Below are 27,673 nucleotides of genomic sequence, written 5' to 3'. Positions count from 1 at the left end.
CGGGCCTGGTGCACTGGGAGGACCCTGGGGAGTCGGGTGGGGAGGGAGGTGGGAGGGGGGATCGGAATGGGGAATACATGTAACTATATGGCTGATTCATGTCAATGTATGACAAAACCCACTGAAATGTTGTAAAGTGATTGGCCTCCAACTAATAAAATAATATTAAAAAAAAAAAAAAAAAAAATGAGGAAGTGAGGTTGATCCTGTCTTACCTACCCTTTCTATATTTTTTCCCTGGTGGACCTGCTCCTGTATATAATCCTGCGCACTTATTAGCTAGTCTTCAGTAAGCTGCTAATTTACTGATAATGCCTTAAGGTATTTAACCCTCGAAGAGGTTTCTGCATTTCTTCACTTTTATCAGAAATCCTAAAAAAAAAAAAATCAAACCCTCAATGCTAGAAACAGATGTTGAATGCTGTCTAACATTCTTGCCTTTCATTTATATTTGACTAATTACTAAAGCTAACCTTGTCTCTCATTTCACAATGTCATCTACATAATATAAAATTTTGATCATTGCTTAGTTTTTATTCATGTTTTGTCTCATTTCACAAACTATTTTTGCAGACTTGTAATAAACACATACCATAAAGTGGTGAACTATGAATAAATTAAAAATCAGGCTCAGAGAAATAAAAACTTGAATAGAAAGTTGTCCCCAGGTATAAAAGCAGATGAACCACTAGAACTGAGTGTCTTTCAAGTATGGTCTAGGATTCCTGGCGTAAGTGATAAAGGAGACATGATATGTTACTAGTTATTCCCTCTCCCCCTCCCCCTCTCATCTCCTCCCCCAGACCCACTATTTTCTGTAAAAGAAGTATATAGCTTTTCCTACATATGACCCTAGAAGAAATTTCTCACCCGGATTATAAGCTTTTATTATCACATCAAAATCTACATACCTTTGAAAATAAAGGACACAGAACCAAAGAAAAAATAAATTTTAGCTGAATTAAAATGGAGCACTGGGCAAGGAAGGGACAGTAGATATATCTGACATGACTTGAGAGAACTGTGTCTTTGTTTACTAGTTTATATCTCAGTAACAAATAACCAGGGATTTAAGAATCCTCATTGTGTACTTCAGAAATACCATGCAATCACCTGATACAGTTGCATCACTTTGGGGGTTCATATGAAAATAATTGAAGTGATTTCACTTGAAAATTCTGTTTGCTGAACTTTGTGATATATGTTGTTATTCTATAGTGTATTTAAGTTCTTTACAGAATTAAACACCTTTATTTAATGGGCCACTGGGGAAATAATAATAGTTTCTAAGGAAAAGTTTTTTTCAGCATGTTTATTATTGACCTGAAGAGAGAATATATGGATTAAAACTGTACTGGACATGAAGCTGGCAGGAGGAACTGGAACCATGGATGACAGAATCTGGGTCTCATTTCATTTTGAGACCCTAAGTGACCCCCGATGAAAACAGCATCTTCATGAAAGTGAAAGAGGAGAGTGAAAAAGTTGGCTTAAAACTCAGCATTCATAAAACTAAGATCATGGCATCTAGTTCCATCACTTCATGGCAAATAGATGGGGAAACAATAGAAACACTGACAGACTTTATTTTCTTGTGCTCCAAAGTCACTGCAGATGGTGACTGCAGTCATGAAATTAAAAGACCCTTGCTCCTTGGAAGAAAAACTATGACCAACCTAGACAGCAAATTAAAAGGCAGAGACATTTCTTTACCAGCAAAGGTCCATACAGTCAAAGCTATGGTTTTTTCAGTAGTCATGTATGGATGTGAGAGTTGGACTATAAAGAAAGCTGAGTGCTGAAGAATTGATGCTTTTGAACTGTGGTGTTGGAGAAGACTCTTGAGAGTTCCTTGGACTGCAAAGAAATGAAAGCAGCCAATCCTAAAGGAAATCAGTCCTGAATATTCATTGGAAGGACTGATGCTGAAGCTGAAGCTCTGATACTTTGGCCACCTGATGCAAAGAACCAACTCATTTGAATAAACCCTAATGCTGGCAAAGATTGAAGGTAGGAGGAGAAAGTGATGACAGAGGATGAGATGGTTGGATGGCATCACTGACTCAATGGACATGAGTTTGAGCAAGCTCTGGAAGTTGGTGAAGGACAAGAAAGCCTGGCATGGTGTAGTCCATGGTGTCGCAAAGAGTCAGAGACGACTGACCAACTGAACTGAGCTGAACTGAAGTGACCCTGTCACAAGTTGTCTGAAACATGTTCACATCCAGCCAAGCACATTTCCACGTGTCCATGGGATTTCTCAGATAATTCTTCTGAGCTTCTGTTCCTTGCTCTGCTCTGTAACTACACTGGTTCAACCCTCTCATCTCAGGACTTGCTGCAGGTCTTTTGCTCACTGACCTACTTGGATCCTCTTCTCCAGCTCAACCCTTGGTGCTATTTTATGGAGATGGGCTGGTGTTCAGTTTGACTCCATGCCCTGAAGCTCTGTGGCAAGGGTGTTCCTGCCCTCTCCTGCTCTTGCTTACCCGGCTCAGCTCAGCTGATCATGTTTCCTCATGGCATGTGAGTGTTTCAGGGTGTACTCAGGGTTTATCTCCTTTGTTTTTTGACTGGAGTCAAGCAAGGGTGAGGAAACCTGAGTGCTACTCTGAGTTGTTTAGCAAAACAAAAAAGCGCAAGGGTATATTCATAATTCATTCACCATTCATTCATTGTCCATTGTGTGCTGGGTACTGAGATCACTGAGGCAAAAATAATAGACACTGTGTGGAGACACGTGTGTCTTCATAGAATTGAATTAACAGCAAAGGAGGAAGTCATTTTAAGGCAGCCTTTTTATGTATGTGACTCTCTTATCATTGAGTTACCTAGTAGACATAGTTGATGGGATATTTAGGCAAGAGTGATAAGACAAAGATGAAGTGTCAATGTCCTGAATAGCAGCTATTAATTGCTCTAGCACGGGAGTTGTCAAACTGAGGCAATTTTGCTTCCCTCTCCTGCCCCAGAGACATACAGCGATGTCTAGAGACATTATTGGATGTTACAACTGAGACAGTGCTCCATAGTGATTAGATGTCAAGGATGCTGCCAAACATCCTACAGTGCTTAGGACAGTCCCCCATAACAAAGAATTATCTAGTCTAAAATGCCAACAGTTCTGAACTTTGGAATCCTTGGCTAGTGTATGTGTCAATTGTATGTTTCTGAGAAAGCAACTATCAAGAAAGCTTCCTTTAGCCTGATGTTTATTACTGCTAGTTGCAGCTGACATTCAGTGAGGGCTTACTATATGCCAGGTATTTATTGTAAACAGTTTAAATGGATTATTTCATTTAATCATCAAAAACTCTATGCTGGATAGGGACAGTGCCGGGGCAAGTGAAAGCCGGACGGGCACTTGGCAACTCTCTGCCTCTCGGAGGAAAGATAATTAAAAATGGTCAAAGGAGATCCTAAAGGCAAAATGGCATCATATGCGTTCTTTGTGCAAACTTGCCAGGAGGAGCACAAGAAGAAGCACCCGGATGTTTCAGCCAACTTCTGAGTTTTCTAAGAAGTGCTCAGAAAGGTGGAAGACCATGTCTGCTACAGAGAAAGGAAAATTTGAAGACATGGCAAAGGCGGACCAGGCCCGTTATGAAAGAGAAATGAAGACTTATATCCTCCCTAAAGGGAAAACAAAAAAGTTCAAGGATCCCAGTGCACCCAAGAGGCCTCCTTCAGTCTTTTTCTTGTTTTGTTCTGAGTATTATCCAAAAATCAAATGGGACCATCCTGGCCTGTCCATTGGTGATGTTGCAAAGAAACTGGGAGAAATGTGGAATAACACTCTGCAGATGACAAGCAGCCCTATGAGAAGAAGGCTGCTAAGCTGAAGGAAAAGTACGAAAAGGATACAGCTGTATACCGAGCTAAAGGGAAGTCTAATACAGCAAAAAGGGAGTCATCAAGGCTGAAAAAAGCAAGAAAAAGAAGGAAGAGGAGAAAGATGAGGAAGATGAAGAGGATGAAGAGGAGTAAGAAGATGAAGAGGATGAGGAGGAAGAAGAAGATGATGATGATGAATAAGTTGGTTCTAGTGCAGTTTTTTTTCTTGTCTACAAAGCGTTTAACCCCCCTGTACACAACTCACTCCTTTTAAAGAAAAACATTGAAATGTAAGGCTGTGTAAGATTTGTTTTTAAACTGTACAGTGTCTTTTTTTGTATAGTTAACACAGTACCAAATGTGTCCTGATGGTATTTTCAATAGCCACTAATCTTACCTGGTGCAGGATGGGGGTTGTAGATAGGCATGGAAATTTAAAGCAGGTTCTTGTTGGTATACAGCGTAAATTAGGTATATATGGGGATGGTAGTTTTTTCATCTTCAGTTGTCTCTGATGCAGCTTATACGAATAATTGTTGTTCTGTTAACTGAATACCACTCTGTAATTACAAAAAAAGAAAAAATTGCAGCTGTTTTGTTAACATTCTGAATTCTTCTAAGTAAACACAATTTTTAAAATTAGTATTGTCCTTTTCATAGGTCTGAAAATTTTTCTTTTTAAGGGGAAGCTAGTCTTTTGCTTTTGCCTATTCTGGATCACACGAATTATTGCAGTGCTTATCTTTCATGTAGTTAGCTGATAAAAAGCGTTTGTCTATGCACCCTGCATACCCATGATGAGGGTATAAAAGTTGAATTGAGACAGTTTTCATCCATAACTGAAACTTAAATCTTGACCAGTTAATAGCAGATTTCACATAGCCCAGTTACATTTCCAAAGTGAAGAGTAATGGCACTACTCACAGCATGGGATTATTAGAATCAAACATTTTGAAAGTCTATCTTTGAAGGGCTAATAGAAAAGTATGTTCTAATCTTTACATGAAGACTCTATACTCTTTAACTCCTGTTACCATGTAATGGCAGTTTTATTTGCAGTTCCCATGTTAAAGACTTGAGAATGTATCCCCAAAAGCGTGAGCTTAAAATACAAGACTGCTGTATTGTTTTTTTGTTGATGTTTGTCCCAGCAAAGACTCTGGGGGAAAAAGTGCTGGGGGAAAAAATGTCTTCTCCTATTTATCTAAATACAGACTGTTTAGGAAACTTGAGACCGTTGGTTAAAGGTATTTTTAATTAATTAGATTGACTTTTAAAATTGTATAAGTTCAGTTCAGTCGCTCAGCCGTGTCCGACTCTTCGAGACCCCATGAATCGCAGCACGCCAGGCCTCCCTGTCCATCACCAACTCCCGGAGTTTACTCAAACTCATGCCCATCGAGTCGGTGATGCCATCCAGCCATCTCATCCTCTGTCGTCCCCTTCTCCTCCTGCCTCCAATTCCTCCCAGCATCAGGATCTTTTCCAATGAGTCAACTCTTCGCATGAGGTGGCCAAAGTATTGGAGTTTCAACTTCAACATCAGTCCTTCCAATGAACACCCAGGACTAATCTCCTTTAGGATGGACTGGTTGAATATCCTTGCAGTCCAAGGGACTCTCATGAGTCTTCTCCAACACTACAGTTCAAAAGCATCAATTTTTCGGTGCTCAGCTTTCTTCACAGTCCATTTTTCACATCCATACATGACCACTGGAAAAACCATAGCCTTGACTAAACGAACCTTTATTGGCAAAGTAATGTCTCTGCTTTTTAATATGCTATCTAGGTTGGTCATAACTTTCCTTCCAAGGAGTAAGCGTCTTTTAATTTCATGGCTGCAATCACCATCTGCAGTGATTTTGGAGCCCAAAAATTGTATACCACATTTTAAATCAGGTATATCTTTCTATATTATGGGTTGCCCCTTTATAAATTGAATAAACCTGAGGGAAAAAGACACTTTGTATTTCAGTATGAACTATCTGATTTATTTGAATTTTACGTTCATTTACAAAACTCAAGCTCATTGATTAGGGTCATATGTTTATCTGCTTAGCAGTTTGGCGAACAATTTGGCAATTTTGTGGCTTTTGAGATTATTGTTCTCTTAAAGTGCTGGTGTTTTAAAATAACATTCTTATAACTTTACATGCTTTTGTGAGAGACTGCTGTTTTATTATAGAATTTTGACTTGGGTTCTTTCCATTTGCTTTTGTCTGTGTAATTTCAGGAGTAATACTGAACATCTGAGTCCTGGATGATACTAATAAACTAATTTCAGAGGTTTAAAAGAAACAAAAACAAACTCTATGATGCAGTCCGCAACCTTTTTGGCCCCAAGGACAGGTTTCATGGAAGACTGCTTTTCCATGGACAGGGGGCAGGGAGGGGGATGGTTTTATGATGATTCAAGTTCATTACATTTATCATGTACTTTACTTCTATTGTTATTACATCAGCTCCAGCTCAGATCATCAGGCATTAGATCCCAGAGACTGTGTATCCCTGCTCTAGAGTAGGTAGTATTAGCTCTGCTTTGCAAATGAAGAAACAAGTTTATTGAGATTAAGAAACTTGGCCAAGACCTAATTCCTAACAAGTGACAGCACAGGGAGTTGAATCCAGGACGCCTGGCTCTTCATTCTTCACTACCAGAAATGGTTAGCATCTCTAACTTAGAGTCAAGCACTCCCTTCAGCTGAGCTTTAGCTCCTGAGAAGTTGCTAGCATGACAGCCTGAGCTAGCTGAGTCCTCCACTGGCTACAGGCTTCTGCTGGAGGCCTGCTGGAGGGAAAGACAGGTTAATTTAACAGTATGTTAGTCATTCAGTCATGTGCGACTGTTTGTGACCCCATGGACTGTAGCCCACCAGGCTCCTCTGCTCATGGAATTCTCCAGGCAAGAATTTAACAGTATAATTCAGCCCAAACTTGGGAAAGGAGAATTTGATACTACATTAAGCATCAGCATCTCGTTTAGGATGAATGGTTCTCCCACATGGGTGTGCAGCTGGCTCATTAATCTGACCCGATTAAACTGGATCAACCAAAACTGTTAGTCATATCTAATTTAGCGATGATTGTGTTGATAGAGTGAGCCACAGCACTATATATAGCAGAATGGAGCTAATAGGCTCTGATGCTGTCAGCTTTCATTAGCTTACACTTCAGTTTTACTTTTCATGGTTTTACACTTCTGCTTTACTAAGAGCTTCTGGGCAGTTTGGGGTAAGGTTTTTAGGCTCAGACTGTGCTTTTTGTCAGTTTGGTGTTCTCCGAGGGCAAAGCAACAGTCCACTGTCATCCATACCTTTGCTAGCATTACGATGCCTGAACGCTTCTAGACCGTAATTTGATCTAGTTCCTTAACCCTATAGTCTAGCTGATAGAAGGTAATGGAACACCACATCTGCCCATGTGATAGGGCAGAATTCTTCTGTCTTCTCACCTGAGTACAACAGGCTTGTGCCACCTAGAAGAATGAAAAGGTAACTCAGAATATGTGGGGTCCGTATAGCCCAAGCGGATATCCTTATGAAGAAGCGGAAGTATGGGCCCCACCGATAGCAGGTTAGTGTGAAGCGAGTGTGGTTTTGGTCCCAGGAAGTTTCTAAAATGACTTGCTCTGAGAACGGTATATGTGTGCTTCATTTTGAGGTCCTAGGAATTTTTAGAGTAACTTCTGTAGAATTCCTGTTTGGCTGACAGGAAAGACACCTTTGTCTTAGGGCCAGTAACAGCTTCTAAGAGGGGGCTAAATGTGAAAGATGTTGATTTTCTTTTTTTATTGTGTTGATAGCATGAGCTGTGATCATGTAAAGGAAGGTTGGCGGGTGAAGGTATTTGGTGGGTGAGCATTGTTTTTCTTCTTATCAAGACCGGTGTGTTACCTCTCCCCCATATCATTCAGTAGGTCTCTTAGACACTATTTCATTAATTACCTCTCTGAATTCCTGGGGTCAGTGTCTGGCGTTTTTTTTTTCCTCTTGTCCTTTAAAAAGTTACAGAGACATTGAATATTTCAGACTGAATGACAATAAAGTAGAGATCATAGCCCCTATCATTTATTGATAGCAGTATGCTAAGCACAGTACTGAATGCTTTAAATGTGCTCTCTCTTTTCATCTGTACAGCAACTCTTTTATTTATTCATCCTCATTTTACAGAGCAGAAAAGTTTATATTAAGCAATACAAGTTGGGTTAAGTGTGGTAAGAAGGCAGCTGGGTAGCTAGACTGGGATTTGAATGCATGTCTGCTGATACCAAGTTTCCTGTGATTAGCCTCTCTCCTGCACTGGGGATCCTTCTTGGGCTCAGAATTTAGCTGAAGGATTATAGAGCATAAGGAAAAAGGAATAAGAAGTGAAAGAATAGAGCAGGGGTAAAGGAATGAAACTTTCCACCAGGAGACAGATAGCAGTTTGTTTCCATTTTTTTCAGCCAGGTTCTGCTTCTGTATTTCACAACACTTCTAAAAAGTGGCAATGTGCTCTAGGCAAGCTGATGTCACCTTCCAGATATACAGTATAATATTTCATAATCATCATTTTTAAGGGCACACACTTAGATCATTTTACTAGTGTTACAGATCTCAGGCTTATTTCAGATAGAATTTCTCTCCCTTCTCTTTTCCCTTTAAGGGGCAAATAAAAGTTTAAGTAAGACTTACCTAAGAAGCTACTACAAGTGTAGTAGTCATTTGATCAGAGATATAATATGTTGAGTTGTAATTTCTATCCAAAAGTCTGAATGTTTTTAGACAGATGTTTCCCGATACTTCAGCTTTGCAGTCTTTTCACAGACCATAAATCTTTAGGGGGAAATAGAAATGTTCGTTCTTCTTGAATGTTTTCCAGTACTTCTTGATTCTTACCTGCTTTTGACTCAGCTGTTAAACCTGCAAAATTTTCAACTGATTCATCTGCAAAAGAAGGTTATAGGGCAGTAGTTGAATAAGCTGGTACTTCAGTGTAATGTCTAATAATAGCTAATATTTATTGAGCACTCAACTATCTGGCCCAGTGCTAAAGCTGGGTACTTCACACTGTTATTCATTCTTGCAACCCAATATGTAGGTAATAGTGTCATCCCTTTTATGGATGATAAAACTGCGGTTCAGTGAGATTTGGAAACTAGCACAGTTAGTGACAGAGCCTATACTCAATCACAGGTCTGACTCCAAAGTCAATATTTTCAGTTTTGCCTCAGTGGTATCTGTGTTGTAACACTCCCAATGCCTCAGCTGGTGTTAGAAAGTCCCCATTATTTTTCTCATATCCTAGAATTTTCTTTCATTTGCCCTTTACTCCAGTCACGTCACATTGGATTACTCATCATACCCCAGGCATGCTTCACCTTTTTTTTTTTTTTTTTGGCTGCACTGTGTGGCATGTGGAATCTTAGTTTCTTGACCAGAGATTGAACCCGTGTCCCCTGCAGTGGAAGTGAGGAGTCTTAACCACTGAACCACCAGGGAAGTCCCTGCTTTACCTTTTTAGGTAACAAATTTGTCTTGGATTTAATAGATACAAGGCATTCCTTAAATATGTGGAAAGTTAAAGAAGAACAGATAGTTCATAGTCAAGTGAAATCCATTTCCTTTTTATAGTTTAAGTATTTCAAATATTCACTCTTCTCCAAAGAAGCTCTACTGAGTCCCAAAGTTGTTCAGTTCAGTTCAATTCAGTCACTCAGTCGTGTCCGACTCCTTGCAACCCCATGAATCACAGCACGCCAGGCCTCCCTGTCCATCACCAACTCCCGGAATTCACTCAAACTCAAGTTCATCGAGTCGGTGATGCCATCCAGTCATCTCATCCTCTGTCGTTTCCTTCTCCTCCTGCCCCCAATCCCTCCCAGCATCAGGGTCTTTTCCAATGAGTCAGCTCTTCGCATGAGGTGGCCAAAGTATTGGAGTTTCAGCTTCAGCATCAGTCCTTCCAATGAACACCCAGGACTGATCTCCTTTAAGATGATCCCAATTTGTAATTCATAAAGAAAATAGAAGTGATTAAACAAGTATACCATTTTTACCACTTGCCAACCCAGTTAATAAATGTAAGTACGTTTGGTCTTATTCTTTCCTCCACCCCTCTAATCTTAGAATTGAGGTTGGCAAACTATGGTATCTGGGTCTGCTGAATGCTTTTGTGAATAGAATTTCATTGGGAGGTAACTATGTCCACTTGTTCATGTATTACCTATGGCTTTTTCTGCAGTTTGAAGGTAGAGCTGAGTAGTTACCACAGAGACTCTGTGACACAAAAATCCCTAAAGTATTTACTATTTGGCCCTTTAAGAAAAGTTTGCTAATCCCTGTCTCAGAAGATGGAATGGTCCTCACATGATCAAGGCTAATCTTTTTCATTCTTAGTCTTTTTCTCTTCTCTTTCTTCAGATCATTTAGGCTTTCCCTTTGCCTTTTGCCTCTCCAACTCCCTTGGCCCCTTTCCCTCAGTCTATCAGTATGCTATGCTCAAAATACCAGCCTTCAGACAAAACAGAATAAAGCAAAATGCAACTTTCCTTTGGTCTTTCAAGTCTCAGGACCTTGCCTTATCTCTCGTCTTCCCTACTGACCTGCTTCTTAAAAGTGTTGCTTTCATGATTGATCTCACATTCCTCAATTTCTAGTTACTCCTCAAATCACTTCAGCCTTGATTTTGTCCTCATTATTTGCTGTTAATTAGTTAATTAAACCAATCAGTTTAATTAACAGTTACACTATTTATTTAATCAATTAGAATATTTGTTGGGTTGCCACCATGTTCCAGGTTCTGTACTAGGCTCTGAGGACACAATTGGGTAAACCAAATTGACAGAAATTCTTGCCATGAGGAATTATAATCTGGTTGGGGAGACAGACAGTAAACAAAATAAAAAAGCAAAATATCCAACATATTAGAAAGTGATAAGTACTACTAAGGAAAATCAATCAGGAAAGGGAGATATGAAGTGCTGGTTGAGAGTGGGAAGTTCAGATTTTAAAGGAGTGGTCATAGAACGATTCAATGAGAAGATGGCATTTGAACAAAGATCTAAAGGACATGAGTGAGTGAATCCCCGGCAAAGAGAACAGCAAGGGCAAGAGCCCTGAAGTGGGTGTATGTCTAGGATGTTCAGGAGCAATGTGGCTGAAGTGATGGGAACAAAGGGCAGAGTGATAGGAGATGGGGCTGCAGCGGTAAAGGAGACACTCTGTCCTTTAGAGCCCCATATGCCATTTAAAGGATTCTGGCTTTTACCCTGAATGATTTGGGACATTTTGAGCCAAGACATGATACGATGTGACTTAGCATTTTAAAGATCCTTGTGGTGGTTGTTAAGTCTAGGCCAGAGTTGACAAAGGCAGAATGATGAAAGTCAGTTGGGAGATTGTTGCAACTATCCCCAGGTGACAGTGGCTTGGATGTGGTAGGGTGAGGAAGAGCTGTCCCAGTTCTCACTATATTTTCACGGTAGAGGTGACAAGATTTGCTACAGATTAAATGTGGTATATGACATAAAAAGGGGGGCTGTAGTTAGTTGCTTGAGTCATGTCCAACTCTTTGTGGTCTCATGGACAGCAGCCTGCCAGGCTCCTCTGTCCGTGGGATTTTCCAGGCAAGAATACTGAAGTGGGTTGCCATTCCCTTCTTCAGGGGATCATCCCAACCCAGGGATTGAATCTGCCTCTCTAACATCTTCTGCATTGGCACACGAGTTCTTTACTACTAGTGCCACGTAAGAGGAGGGCATCAAGGATAAATCCAAGGTTTTTAGGCTGAGGGACTGGAAAGGTAGAATTGCCATTAATTGAGAAGAAGTTTGTATGTGGAACAAGTTTGGGGGGAAAGATCAGGAGATTGTTTGGGACACGCCTTTTACATATTCAAGTGAATATGTTGGATATGTAAGTCAAGAGATCAGTGGAGATGTCAGGGTTGGAGATAAACTTGTGCAGGTCAGCATATCAATCAGAAAGTGGAAAGTGGAGTCACTCAGTCGTGTCTGACTCTTTGTGATCCCATGGACTGTAGCCTACCAGGCTCCTCTGTCCATGGGATTTTCCAGGCAATAGTACTGGAGTGGGTTGCCATTTCCTTCTCCAGGGGATCTTCCCAACCCAGGGATCGAACCTGGGTCTCCCACATTGTAGACAGACACTTTACCATCTGAGCCATCAGGGTAGTCAAGTTAAAGCCAAAAATGAGCTACGATTGTAACAGGAGTGACTGAGATAGAGAAGTGTATAGGCTATGTGTCCTGGGGTACTCCAGTTTTAAGAGATTGAGAAAATGAGGAGGAATAGAGTCCAAAAAAGCAACAAACAATGAGACAGAGAATCAGGAGAAATGGTGTCATGTAAGCCAAGTGAGGGAAGTGACTCTAGGAAGAGGAAGCAAACAGTGGGGGTCCAGGATTGCAAATAGGTCAAGTAAGAGGAGGACAGAGACTTGACTGTTTAACTTAGCACTATGCGGGTCAATGGTGACCTTGATAAGAGCAGTTTTGATGGAATGGTGGGTATAGATGCCTGATTGGAGTGTGCTCAAGAGAATGAGAGGAAGAACTGGTAACAGGGAGGAAAGAAACATTTTGAGTTTTGCCATGAAAGGCAGCAGTGAAAAAAACTTCTAAGGGACAAATCCAAAGACAAGTCCTTTCCGTGTTTTTTGTCTGTTATCTTCGACACTATGGACTCTTCCGTGTAGTTCAGTCACTCAGTCATGTCTGACACTTTGCAACCATATGACTGCGGCATGCCAGGCTTCCCTATCCATCACCAACTCCCGGAACTTGCTCAAATTCATGTCCACTGAGTTGGTGATGCCATCCAACCGTCTCATCTTCGGTTGTCCCCTTCTCCTCCCACCTTCAATCTTTTCCAGCATCAGGGGCTTTTCCAATGAGTCAGTTCTTCGCATCACATGGCCAAAGTACTGGAGTTTCAGCTTCAGCATCAGTCCTTCCAATGAATATTCAGGACTGATTTCCTTTAGGGTTGACTGGTTTGATCTTCTTGTGGTTCAAGGGACTCTCAAGAGTCTTCTCCAACATCAATTCTTCAAAAGCATCAATTCTTCAGTGCTCAGCTTTCTTTATAGTCCAACTCTCACATCTGTATATGACTACTGGAAAAACCATCGCTTTGACTAGATGGACCTTTGTTGGCAAAGTAATGTCTCTGCTTTTTAACATGCTGTCTAGGTTGGTCATAACTTTTCTTCCAAGGAGCAAGCATCTTTTAATTTCATGGCTGCAATCACCATCAGCAGTGATTTTGGAACCCCCCAAAATAGAGTCTGTCACTGTTTCCATTGTTTCCCCATCTGTTTGCCATGAAGTGATGGAACTAGATGCCATGATCTTAGTTTTTTGAATGTTGAGTTTTAAGCCAGCTTTTTCACTCTCCTCTTTCACTTTCATCAAGGGGCTCTTCAGTTCCTTTTCACTTTCTGCCCTAAGGGTGGTGTCATCTACATATTTGAGGTTATTGGTATTTCTTCCAGCAAACTTGATTCCAGCTTGTGCTTTATCCAGCCCAGCATTTTGCATAATATACTTTCAGTTCAGTTCAGTTCAGTTCAGTTCAGTCGCTCAGTCTGACTCTTGGGGACCTCAAGGACTGCAGCACACCAGGCTTCCGTGTCCATCACCAACTCCCAGAGCTTACTCAAACTCAGGTCCATCAAGTCGGTGACGCCATCCAGCCATCTCATCCTGTGTCGTGCCCTTCTCCTCCCGCCTTCAATCTTTCCTAGCATCAGGGTCTTTTCCAATGAATCAGTTCTTCGAATCAGGTGGCCAAAGTACTCTGCATATGATGTACTCTGCATGTATGTTAAATAAGCAGGGTGACAATATACAGCCTTGATGTACTCCTTTCCCTATTTGGAAACAGACTGTTGTTCCATGTCTGGTTCTGTTGCTTCTTGACCTGCATACAAATTTCTCTGTATATTCTGCATACAGAGTACTTTTTACATTTCTTTTTCTTGGGGATGGTGTGAAAATGCAAAAAGGCAAAATGTTTGTCTAAGGAGGCCTTACAAATAGCTGAGAAAAGAAGAGACACTAAAGGCAAAGGGGAAAAGGAAAGATATACTGATTTGAATGCAGAGTTTCAAAGAACAGCAAGGAGAGATAAGAAAGCCTTCCTCAGTGATCAATGCAAACAAATAGAGGAAAACAATACAGTGGGAAAGACTAGAGATCTCTTCAAGAAAATTGGAGAAACCAAGGGAACATTTAATGCAAAGATGGGCACAATAAAGGACAGAAATGGTATGGATCTAACAGAAGCAGAAGATATTAAGAAGAGGTGGCAAGAATACACAGAACTAAATAAAAAATATCTTCATGACCCAAATAGCCACGATGGTGTGATCACCTCCACTGGTTTCTAAAACTTCCTTCTGTCAATATCTGCATCTCTGTGCCTATGGAGCCTCTCTGAAACAGGCATACACCAAAGCAAAATGTCAGAGAATTGATATCCACGGGAGCAGCCTGCAACAAATAGCTAGTGGGAGGTGGTAGACAAATATCAGAGCTCTTTCGTCCTTTGGTTGATTTGGGGGTACTCTGGGACAGCTGATTTTACACCATCATCCTGTGGACCCAGTGGTAGCTGGCTTTGAAACATACCCTCCATTGGTTGACTTCCCTTCTTTGCCCATGTCCTCACTCCCCACGTGAAGTTCCTTGAATCTCTCAAATAAATTACTTGCATTTGAACCCTTCTTTCAGAATCTACTCCTTGGGGAATGTAAACTAAGACATTGCATATGCGGATATAATCTAAGAAATAAAGCTCAAATGGGCCCACATTAATCAATACAGATTTTTTACTTCAGTCAGTCAGTTTAGTTGTGTCCAACTCTTTGTGACCCTGTGGACCACAGCACGCCAGGCTTCCTGGTCCATCAGCAACTCCCGGAGCTTATTCAACCTCATGTCCATCGAGCCAGTAATGCCATCCAACCATCTCATCCTCTGTCGTTCCCTTCTCCTCCTGTCTTCAATCTTTCCCAGCATTAGGGTCTTTTCAATTGAGTCCGTTCTTCACATCACATGGCCAAAGTATTCAACTTCAGCATCAGTCCTTCCAATGAATATTCAGGACTGATCTCCTTTAGGATGGACTGGTTGGATCTCTTTGCAGTCCAAGGGACTCTCAAGTGTCTTCTCCAACATCACAGTTCAAAAGCATCAATTCCTTAGTGCTCAACTTTCTTTATAGTCCAATTATCATATCCGAACATGACTACTGGAAAAACCACAGCTTGGACTAGACAGAATTTTGTTGACAAAGGAATGTCTCTACTTTTTAATATGCTCTTTAGGTTGGTTATAGCTTTTCTTTCAAGGAGCAACTGTCTTTTAATTTCATGGCTTTTAATGTCTTTTACATTAATGTCTTTTAATCATTTCCAGTGATTTTGGAGCCTCAAAAAATAAAGTCTGTCACTGTTTCCATTGTTTCTACATCTATTTGCCATGAAGTACCATGATCTTAGTTTTCTGAATGTTGAGTTTTAAGCCAACTTTTTCACTCTCCTCTTCCATTCTTATCAAGAGGCTCTTTAGTTTTTCTTCACTTTCTGCCATAAGGGTGGTGTCATCTGCCTATCTGAGGTTACTGATATTTCTCTTAGCAATCTTGATTCCAGCTTATGCTTCTTCCAGCTGACATTTCTCATGATGTACTCTGCATGTAAGTTAAATAAGCAGGGTGACAATATACAGCCTTGATGTACTCCTTTCCTGATTTGGAACCAGTCTGTTGTTCCATGTCCAGTTCTAACTATGTATGCTTCTTGACCTGCATACAGATCTGTCAGGAAGCAGGTCAGGTGGTCTGATATTCCCATCTCTTGAAGAATTTTCCACAGTTTATTGTGACCCACACAATCAAAGGCTTTGGTGTAGGCAATAAAGAAGAAGTAGATGTTTTTCTGGAACTCTTGCTTTTTTGATGATCCAGTGGATGTTGGCAATTTGATCTCTGGTTCCTCTACCTTTTCTAAATCCAGCTTGAACATCTGGAAGTTCATGGTTCATGTACTGTTAAAGCCTGACTGGGAGAATTTTGAGCATTACTTTGCTAGTGTGTGAGATGAGTGCAGTTGGTGCAGTAGTTTGAACATTCTTTGGTATTGCCTTTCTTTGGGATTGGAATGAAAACTGATCTCTTCCAGTCCTGTGGCCACTGCTGAGTTTTCCAAATTTGCTGGCATATTGAGTGCAGCTCTTTCACAGCATCATCTTTTAGGATTTGAAATAGCTCAACTGGAATTCCATCACCTCTGCTAGCTTCGTTCCTTGTGATGCTTCCTAAGGCCCACTTGACTTCACATTCCAGGATGTCTGGCTCTAGATGAGTGATCACACCATCATGGTTATCTGGGTCATGAAGATCTTTTTGTATAGTTCTTCTGTGTATTCTTGCCACCTCTTCTTAATATCTTCTGCTTCTGTTAGGTCCATACCATTTCTGCCCTTTATTGAGCCCAACTTTGCATGAAATGTTCCCCCTTGGTATCTCTAATTTTCTTGAAGAGATCGCTAGTCTTTCCCATTCTATTATTTTTGGCTTATAGTTCACATATTTGCAATTAAAAGCCTCTGTTAACAAATAGTTTTGGGCAACGTACCCAAGCACTAGAAAACCTCCTTTCTGAAATAATGCCTAGGCAGCTTTCCTTTTTCTAACTGTGGTAAGAAATATATATTTAGCCTTTTTTTGTTCCTGACAAAGTGAAGTCACTCAGTCGTGTCCGACTCTTTGTGACCCTATGGACTGTAGCCTACCAGGCTCTTCTTTCCATGGGATTTTCCAGGCAAGAACACTGGAGTGAGTAACCATTTCCTTCTCCAGGAGATCTTCCCTGACCCAGGGGTTGAACCCCAGTCTCTTGAGTTGTAGGCAGATGCTTTACCATCTGAGCCACCAGGGAAGTCTGTTCCTGACAAAACCCTTGGAAAAACCTTTGTAAAAAACCCTTACAAAAACCTTGTAAAACCCTTGGAATTTCCTGAGTGAAAGGGTGAGAGGAGGATCTTTTGTTATTCATAACAAATCTTATCTGAGTTTATGCTAATGAGGTGACTCCTGGTGGGCTTACAGATACATTCTGGAGGGTGTAGGTGTTGGATACCTTGTAATTCAGTCAGTCAGTTAAGTAGCTCAGTTGTGTCCGACTCTTTGTGGCACCATGGACACAGCACGCCAGGCTTCCCTGTCCATCGCCAACTCCCGTAGCTTGCTCCACCTCAGGTCCTTTCAGTTGGTGATGCCACCCAACCATCTCATCCTCTCTCGGCCCAAGGGTTGGAACTTTCAGCCCCACCCCTGGACAGCTGAGAAGGGGAGAGAGGCTTGAGATTGAACACCCTAATGGCCAGTGGTTAAAAAAAGGGGTTTGGAGAACTTGAGAGTTGGTGAAGGGCTTCCCAACTGTGGCTCAGTGGTAAAGAAATTGCCTGCCAATGCAGTAGACCTCAGTTCGATCCCTGGGTCGGGAAAATCCCCTGGAGGAGGAAATGCAACCCATTCCAGTATTCCTGAATGAGGAAATAGACAGAACAGGCTCCATCTTGGAAGCAGGACTCCATCTTGAGCTGGACTGTGGACTGAGTTATATGCCCAGTATCTGTGGAAACCACATACCAAATGGAAAGCCAGACCCCTGAAAGGAAGAGCCCCAGGGCTCGTACCTAGACTCTCCCTGGCCGAAAAGAGTACCCTGATTATCTGTGTAACCGAATAGAGCCATAAATTCCATTATGCTTATTGGGGTATGACCACAGGCCTATTGATAATTGTCCACTGTTAACTACCTAGGCTTAAGGCATATGAATCACGGGTTAACTTTGATTGTATCTTTCTTTTGTTCAGACTAGTTTCAGGGAATTTGGGGAGGTGGGTTTGGGCATGTACACTCAGGGTATATAATGTTTTCACAAAAACTGGTCGGGGTCCTTGGCTAAGATGAGAGTCTGCCTGGGGCCTGCCGGTGTAATAAACTGAACTCCACTATCTGCATTGTCCTTCTGAGTGAGTTTGTTTCCCTGAATGTGTGACTGCAACATTCCAACCTGGGAAATAGCATGTACAGCGGAGCCTGGCTGACTACAGTCCGTGGGGTCATGAAAGAGTCAGACATGACTGAGCAACAGACCAACAGCAACAAGAGTTGGTGATGACATCAAGGTGCTGGGAGGGTGACATGCCCAGAGAGGACACAGATGCTCTGAGGTTCTCCCTTCCCCAGACCTGGCCTTATGCATCTCTTCCATTTGGCCCTTCCTGATTGTACCCCTTGTAATTAACAGGCAGTAGTAAATAAAATGTTTTCCATACTCTTGCGACCTATTCTAGCAAATTATTGAACCTAAGAGGGAGTCCTGGGAACCCCTGTTTATAGCTGGTTGATTAGAATTACAGGTGGCAACCTGGGACCTGTGACTGGCATCTGATGTAGGGGCAGCCTTGTGGGACACAGCTGTGGGGTCTGTTCTGTCTCTAGGTAGATAGTGTCAGAACTGAATTGAACTGCAGAACATCTAGTTAATATCCACAGAGAATTGGAGAATTGGTGTGGGAAAAAAAACAACCAACCATTTATTTGGTGTTAGAAGTATTGTGAGTAGAAATAGTAGAGAACTCCCAAAAAGTATTTTTAAAAGGTGCATTTCCTGGACTTCCCTGGTGGTGCAGTGGGTAGGAATCCATCTGCCAATATCAGAGACATGAGTTTGATCCCTGGTTTGGGAAGATTTCACATAGTGGTGATTTATTCGCTAAGTCGTGTCTGAGTCTTGGGACCCCATGGACAGAAGTAGCCCGCCAGGCTCCTCTGTCCATGGAATTTTCCAGACAAGAATAAGTCCATTCTCCACAACTACTGAAGTCCGTGTGCCTAGAGCCTGTGCTCTGCAACAAGAGAAATCACTGCAATGAGAGGCTAGTGTACCACAACAAACAGTAGCTCCTGCTCACCAAAACTAAAGAAATCCCTCACTCAGAAAGCACGAAGCAACCCAGACCCAGTTCAACAAAAAATAAAAATAATTAATTTTAAAAAGGTACATTTCCTGAATTTTAAAGGGTCTGGTGTCCTTTTCCGGTTATAAAGAAGCCTCACATTTGAAAAGTTTTGAGTTTGCTGCCTTAGAAAAAATCACAGGCTCTCAAGAGGAGTAAAACTACTCTGACCATAAAATGGTGTCTACTTCACAGATTCTAGGTTGAATAATTAATGTTCATAAAGTGTTCCAAAAGGAAAATCACTTAAGGGCACTGAGTTTTATTGTCTAATTAATAGTTTCCTAGTGTCAGACTTTATTTTTTTGGGCTCCAAAATCACTGCAGATGGTAACTGCAGCCATGAAATTAAAAGACTCTTACTCCTTGGAAGGAAAGTTATGACCAACCTAGACAGCATATTAAAAAGCAGAGACATTACTTTGCCAACAAAGGTCCGTCTGGTCAAGGCTATGGTTTTTCCTGTGGCCGTGTATGGATGTGAGAGTTGAACTGTGAAGAAAGGTGAGCGCCGAAAAATTGATGCTTTTGAACTGTGGTGTTGGAGAAGACTCTTGAGAGTCCCTTGGACTGCAAGGGGATCCAACCAGTCCATCCTAAAGGAGGTCAGTCCTGGGTGTTCACTGGAAGGACTGATGTTGAAGCTGAAACTCCAATACTTTGGCCATCTCATGCGAAGAGTTGACTCACTGGAAAAGACCCTGATGCTGGGAGGGATTGGGGGCAGGAGGAGAAGGGGACGACAGAGGATGAGATGGCTAGATGGAATCACCGACTCGATGAACTTGAGTTTGAGTGAACTCCGGGAGTTGGTGATGGACAGGGAGGCCTGGCGTGCTGCGATTCATGGGGTCGCAAAGAGTCGGACACGACTGAACTGAACTGAACTGAGACTTTACATGATTAGATACCACAGATACAAAGTTAATTCACCTGGCATGAAATTAGGCTTTCCTCTCATCCCTATACCTGGCAATGCTCATAGAGTGCTAATGCCTTTAAAATGCAGGAAATGTACCTTTTTAAATTAATTAATTAATTTTTATTTTTAGCAATCCACTCCTGGAGAATCCCATAGAGAGAAGAACCTGGAAGGCTACAGTCCATAGGGTCGCAAAGAGTCAGACATGACTTAAGTGACAGCACGCACACATAATTGATTTCATATACTCTTTCTTAGAGATAATTTTTGCTTGAAAAACTATGTGTATGAATGTTTACTGTGTGTTATGTACTTTTCTAAGGAAACAAGATGGTTTTATCTTAATGGTGTTATGAAGTAGGTACTCATTATTCCCATTTTATGGACTAGGAAACTGAGGCACAGAGAGGTTAATAATTGCCTAGGGTCCCAGCTCTGGGAAGAAGAAGGCCAAGATTGGAATCAGAGAGTGTCCCTAGAGGCCGTACTCTTTCCCTTCACCATGCTTATCCTGCAATTTAGACTATGTCGATTCTCTAGTGATTCTTACACCTGTTAGTCAAGCCTATCCACCTCTCCTGAACTTCAGATCTGTATATTCAAGTGCTTCATATGTATTTCCATCTCACTTCTCCACAGATACTTCAAATTCTAGATGACACAAACTGAACTCATTTTATTCCCCATAAACATCCTATCCAGTCAGTCAGAGTCACAGTTCTGGAAGTTATTCCTGGCTCCTCTTTCCCTCCTCAACTTCTATGTACATCTGTTTTACATATCTTGTTAATTACACTTCCTAAACATGCCTTGAATCTGGCCCTGTCTTTATGCCCACTGCCATTTACCCATATCGTCTCTTTCCTGATTTACCGAGTAGCAGGGGTCCCAGTGTGTGCATCAACCATGTTCATCTACGATCAGGATTCATACCTGCTTGGGTACATCTGATGAATTAGTAAAGAAGGCTCTCCAAAAGTCGATTTGTCAAAAGAAAAGAGAAGTCTATGAAGAGAGCAGGAAAGTTCAACATAAAGCAGAGGAAACGATGAGTTTGTTCAAATAAAGCCAGGTTTCATCCTTTTGAAGGGAAGAGACTTGCTTGGTGATATGTGATGTTTCTCCCTTGCAACTGGAACTCAGCATCTGGTGCAATGTTCAGTTCAGTCTCTCAGTCGTGTCCGACTCGTTGAGACCCCATGAACTGCAGCCCGCCAAGCTTCCCTGTCCGTCACCAACCCCCAGAGCTTGCTCAAACTCCTGTCCGTCAAGTCGGTGATGCCATCCAGCCATCTCATCTGTCATCCCCTTCTCCTCCTGCCTGCAATCTTTCCCATCATCAGGGTCTTTTCCAATGAGTTAGTTCTTCACATCAGGTGGCCAAAGTATTGGAGCTTCAGCTTCAGCATCAATCGTTCCAATGAATATTCAGGACTGATTTCCTTTTGGATGGACTGCTTTGATCTCCTTACTGTCCAAGGGACTGTCAAGAGCCTTCTCCAACACCACAGTTCAAAAGCATCAATTCTGTGGCACTCAGCTTTCTTTATGGTCCAACTTTCACGTACAATATACTGTTGTTGAAATTTTATTATTTTTATTTTTTTGTTGTTGCTGAAATTTTAAATGACAACAACATAGAGTGAAGGAAATGAACCTTCATTTTTGGCTGCATATTGAAAACATTTTGTGCACGTTAGTTTAAATTCTTTTTATTTATTCTTAAAATAATCTTATAAATGACATTTAAAAAATGTAAAAAAAATTATATCTCATAACTCACAGCCCTAACAGAGCAACTATTTTCATAGCTTGGTCAAAATTAATTACCCTTCAAATGAAATGCATGATTTTATTTTTACAATTATATTTGAAATCACAGGAAGTTCACAAATGAAATGGGCATGTATTTTTTTTTAGTGTTATTTTGTCAAGTTTTAGAGTAGGGCCTGATATAAACTGAATAATGTATTATAGTTTTCTAAAACCAAGGCATTGTTCTTTATAAAACTTTTTAAAAGGCATAAAACAATAATGGAACAGTATATATATACAAATAACTTATAATCATTAATTCCAGTGCCATCCTTGTGATGTATACCCTTTTATTCACCTTTCTAAGTGTCTTAAATTTTTGTTTCTTAGGGATAGTATTAAAATATAACAATTTTAGTAACACCTTAAAATGTAGAACTTGATACAGAATGTCATACTATAATGGTTCAAGGGATGTCCTTTGGGGACAGTCATACCTGGATTCCAGTTGCAGGTGCATTAACTATTCAATTTAGCCTCAGTGTCACAATCTAAAAATGCTTATGTATGACTAATATTGTGGTTAAATGATAATGTATGGGAAAGGCTTGCCGTATAGTTTGGAACATAACGGGTGTTCAAAAATAATAACCAGCATAATCAGTAAAATAACCAATTATCTGCTGTATATATGTATGTATATAACCTTCGTAATCATCACTTTGACTTTTTCATAATAGTTAATTCATTGGATGAGTTATAACTTATACATTTAACCCTTCCATCTTTTTTAACTTATTGTATTAAAGACAGAAAAGGTCCATTGCTTCAACTGTGATTGTTGTGATTTCTTATATAGGTTTGTGTATATTTTCTACATAAAACATAACTCTTTATTTTCATCTTTCCTGAAAATGTCTTCTCTGATTTGATGCTTATCTTTTCATTGTGATTAGTTTTTACAGTCAAACCTATTGATATTTTCCTCTGCAATTTTTTCTACTAGGCATAAGGTTTTACCTCCTTAAGTGATTGGATAAATGATTAGTATTGTTTTCAATTATTTGATTTTTAAAATATTTAACTCTTTCACACATGTGAAATCCATTCTAATGTGGGTGAGACATTTAAATATTTCCCCATATATTTCTAATCAATTATCCTAAAGTCATTTATTGAACAGTCCTCTATTGTGTTCAGAAATTGCTTTCCATATTTTGAATTTCTTGTATGGTCACTTCAGAACCAATATTATTATCCAAAAATATCCTGTGATTCAATCTCATCACTGTATATCTCAGAGTTCCAAAAATATTATCTTAGCCTCTACTCTATGTAAACTCTATCTCATTACATAAGAAACTTTTCACTCAAAGAAAACATTAGTGCCCCCAAAACTGACAAAGAGGTTTTTAATTTGCCTTCTCATCATCTAACTTCTAAGCCCATTCATCACTGACCGACTGTATTTAGTAACAAAAAGTAAGGGGCTTTTTTGGATATATCTTCCCCAGGATACCTTTGTGGGATAGTGAAGGGAAGAACTAACAAAGTAACTGCTCCCTACTCCCGCCTTTAAAGGACACAATGGTGAAAGAATTCCTTGGACCATTGTCCTTGAGTCCTACCTACAGATCAAAACACAAGTCTTGTGGATTGCAGAGGTCCAGGGGGAGGTGATGAAGAGACAAAAGTAGAAGGATTCAGGATAGGTTATAAGGCATAGCAAGCAATTCTTGAGGAATGACTACATGTAGGGGATGAGTTAGGATGGTTCTTAGCTAGGAGTTGCCTTGAGCAACTGGTGCATGGTGGTGTATGTACAGAGCTGAAGGACTCTGGAGGAGGAGAAGGCTTAGGGATAGAAATAAAAAATTCTAGACCAGAACATTAGGAAAAGGGTTGAGTCGGCTTGGTAACTGAATGTTCTTTTTGTCAGGACTTTTTTTTTCCTTTCTAGTAGGCAAGTGGATAATGCTTAGGTTAATGATGTTCCAAGTAGTAAAATCACTTTCAGAGGAATGCTATAAATGGCAGTGATGAGGTAAAGTCCTTAGGAAAGCTTGACTAAGCAAACCACTCAAGAAAACTAAGAAAGGTACCATGTACAATACAGACGGAGCCTTTAGATTAGAATTGTGTGTGCACACTGGTGAATACTTATCTGTCTTAAGAGGAGATGGCTGTCCCTCTGGGGGCAGGGAAGAATTGAAGATTTCAAATTGTGGTGGTGGAGAAGACTCCTGAGAGTCTCTTGGACTGCAAGGAGATCAAACCAGTCAATCCTAAAGGAAATCAACTCTTAATATTCATTGGCAAGACTGATGCCTCAGCTGAAGCTCCAACACTTTGACCACCTGATTTTCCAAAGAGCCGACTTATTGGAAAAGACCCTGATGCTGGAAGAATTGAAGGCAAAAAGAGAAGAGAGTCACAGAGGATGCGATGGTTACATAGCATCACCAGCTCAATGGACAAGAATTGGAGCAACTCCGGGAGACAGCAAAGGACAGGGATGCCTGGCGGTCCATGGGGTCTCAGAGTCAGACACAACTTCGTGGCTGAACAACAACAATACGTCTTGCCCTATAGCCCCCTGCTTTTTTTTTTAATCGTTAGGCACCATCAACTTGTCTTCTAAGAAGTCAATCAAATTATTCATATTAACTTATTTTTCCTAAAATTTAAAAAAAAACTTTTTATAGAGATCAACTTCTCATACATACAATCTTACTTTTTTCAGTTAATTAGAGTATTTTAATAAAGTGTAATTCTTGTATACTTTACCTTTTACATTTGCTTAGGGTCCTTTAGTAAAAATACCCACAATTTAGAGGAAATATACATTGCCTTATCCACATTTATTAATATGCAGATTATTAAAAATTTCTTTTGGGAGTATAGGTGCTTAAAAGTATTGTGTTTCTACTGTACAGTGACATGAATCAGCTGTACCTATACATATGTCCCCTCTGTTTTGGATTTCCTCCCCAGTTAGGTCACCACAGAACACTGAGTAGAGTTCCTTGTGCTATACAGTAGGTTCTCATTAGCTATCTATTTTATACCTAGTAGTATGTATACATTAGACCCGGTCCCACCCCTCTTCCCCCTGTTGGTGTCTATGTTTGTTCTCTATGCTGTGTCTCTATTTCTGCTTTCCAAATAGGTTCATCTGTACCATTTTTTTCTGATTCCACAAATATGTGTTAATATGCAATGTTTGTTTTCACTTTCTAAATTACTTCACTCAGTATTACAGTCTCTGGGTCCATCCACATCTCTGCAAATGGCACAATTTTGTTCTTTTTCATGACTGAGTAAAATCCTGTCATAAATATGTGTCACATCTTCTTTATTCATTCAAATGTCGATGGACATTTAGACTGCTTCCATGTGCTGGCTGTTGTAAGTAGTGCTGCAGTGAACATTGGCATACGTGTATCTTTTGGAATCACGTTTTTCTCTGGGTATATGCCCAGGACCGGGATTGCTGGATCATATGGTTGGTTTTTTCTTTTTTTCATGTGGTTGTTTTATTTTTAGTTTTCTAAGGATCTCCATAGTGGCTATATTAATTTACATTCCCACCAACAATGTAGGAGAGTTCTCTTCTCTCCATACGCTCTCCATTTATTATTTGTGGATTTTTTTGATGATAGTTATTTTGAATGGTGTGAGGTGATATCTCACTGTAGTTTTCATTCGCATTTTCTCTAATAATTAGTGATGTTGAGCAATTTTCATGTGCCTCTTGACCATTTATGTCTTTGGAAAAATATGTATTAAATCTTCTGCCCATTTTTTGATTGGATTGTTTTTGTTTTTTTGGTATTAAGCTTTGTGAGGTATGTATATATTTTGAAGATTAATCTCTTGTCAGTTGCTTCTTTGCAAGTGTTTTCTGAGGGCTGTCTTTTCATCTTGTTTATGGTTTCCTTTGCTGAATATATATAAATTAAATTTCAAGAATCTCAGATAACTCTTTCTTTTGTGCACTTAATTACATTCTGCAAAAATTGGGCAAATTCGACTTTGTCTTTTTAACAGTGAGAAGAAAAGGAAAGAATGAAAGACCCTATTAAGTGAGCCTTAGTCTATATTCTTGTTATAATTCTGCTTCTTTGGGGATTACTGGGTAAGCTCCAATCTGTTTACAATTAGTTTAACTACTTTGTACACTATTTCCAGCGATTTTTTAATCCCTACGTGACTAGGCTTTTCCTATTCAATATATTTTAATTTTGGTGCCCTCTTGCCTCTGGATAATGTCCAAATTTTTAACCATTTCTTACCAAGATTCCTTTCCCTCTTCTACCTCTTCACACTATTCTGGAGCCAAATGAAACTGTTTCAGATTTCTAAAGCAGCCTTTCTCATGATGTTTCCCAGCCTATGTATAGACTATTTTCTCGGCCTGAGATTCTTTGCATCTTCCTCCTTCCCACCTCCCTTGCCCTTTGCTCACTGCACAAGCTGGGTCCTTCCATCTGGCTAACTCTTGTGCAGGGGTAGTGAGTGTGAGTGTATGCTCAGTAGTTCAGTCGTGTCCGAGTCTTTTTGACCCTATGAACTGTAGCTCACCAGGCTCTTCTGTCCATGAAATTTTCCAGGCAAGAATACTGGAGTGGGTTGCCATTTCCTACTCCAGGGGAGCTTCTGGACCCAGGGATCAAACCTGCATTTCTTGTGTCTCCTGCATTGGCAGGCGGATTCTTACCACTAGCGCCTCCTTATTCAGGCTCAAGTCTAGGTTTCTGCAGAGAAGTCTTCCCTCACTTCTCAGCACTAATGCTGTCCACAAAAGCTTCCTAATAATACTCTCCACTTACTCCAACCTATCATGTATCTTGTTTATGGAGCTTACTTATCTATATACTGTCTAGAATATATATTTCTCAAGAAAACAATCTACCTTGTCCTTGATTGTATTAATAATCCTAGCACCTAGTACACTGCCAGGCAAATAGTATCTATTTGTTGAATGAGTGAATGTATAAATGTAAAAAGAAAATGTATGCTTGTTGTTATGGGAAATAAAACATGGTTATGAAGAGAAATGTTTTACCTAAAATATGTTGTATATATATAAATACATTTTTATATATCTTATATATATTTTAGGATAAGCAGAAATTATTTTTGTCTGTGTGCAAAGTAGATTATTCATATCATTATTCTACACTAACATGTCCAAATTATACTTTAGATATAATCTAAAGAATAACATAGAATCTTTAGTAGGAAGGCTTTTTACACAGAAGATATTGTGTTTTTTTCAATACAGTTATAGGTATTAATCAGAGAAGGCAATGGCAACCCACTCCAGTACTCTTGCCTGGAAAAATCCCATGGATGGAGGAGCCTGGTAGGCTGTGGTCCATGGGGTTGCGAAGAGTTGGACATGACTGAGTGACTTCACTTTCACTTTTCACTTTCATGCATTGGAGAAGGAAATGGCAACCCACTCCAGTGTTCTTGCCTGGAGAATCCCAGGGACGGCAGAGCCTGGTGGGCTGCTGTCTATGGGGTTGCAAAGAGTTGGACACGACTGAGCGACTTAGCAGCAGCAGCAGCAGCATAGGTGTTAATAACAACAGCAGCAAGAACAACCATCAGGAATTGTTCAATAATTGTATAGTATGTTGTGATTGGAAAAATGGAAACCAAGAGTCTCCCTTTAGTCTGTTGAAATATTATTTTCTCCTGGAGTTTCTGCACAGGAGTAGGCAAAACCTGAGATTCTAAAGGGGCACCAAGGGGCACCATGGGAACCACAGGGAACAACATTTGTGTTTCAGGCTTCTGGAACAGAACGACTCAAAGAATGTGAGCCAGAGCAGGGCAATTTAGGAATCCATGGCAATTGCTTGAATGGGGTCGTTGGCCGCAATCACATTCTAGGGACAGTACCATGCAGCAGGCAATCCAAAACGAAGGACAACCTTAACTTGTATCCTGTGGAACTGTCTTCAGTTGATAAAAACAGCTTCCCTGTGAGTGTATATTTTGCTTGTGTTTTTAATCTAGGTAAAAATTAAGTAACAATCCATAGATCCAAAAAGACATAATTAGAGGCTTGTGAACATCAGATTTTGGAAATAATTCAGTATTTAATATAGGCTTT

At 40.3% G+C, this 27,673-nt stretch overlaps 1 pseudogene; it reads left to right on the top strand.

The window, feature by feature from the left end:
* The first annotated feature begins 3,403 nt into the window (after positions 1–3,403).
* On the top strand, positions 3,404–4,035 carry LOC136163207 (high mobility group protein B1 pseudogene; annotated as a pseudogene).
* The last annotated feature ends 23,638 nt before the right edge of the window (positions 4,036–27,673 follow it).

The sequence above is a fragment of the Muntiacus reevesi genome, chromosome 1 (assembly GCF_963930625.1).
Source record: "Muntiacus reevesi chromosome 1, mMunRee1.1, whole genome shotgun sequence".
Taxonomy (NCBI): Eukaryota; Metazoa; Chordata; class Mammalia; order Artiodactyla; family Cervidae; genus Muntiacus; species Muntiacus reevesi.
This window is presented reverse-complemented; position numbering and strand designations above follow the sequence as displayed.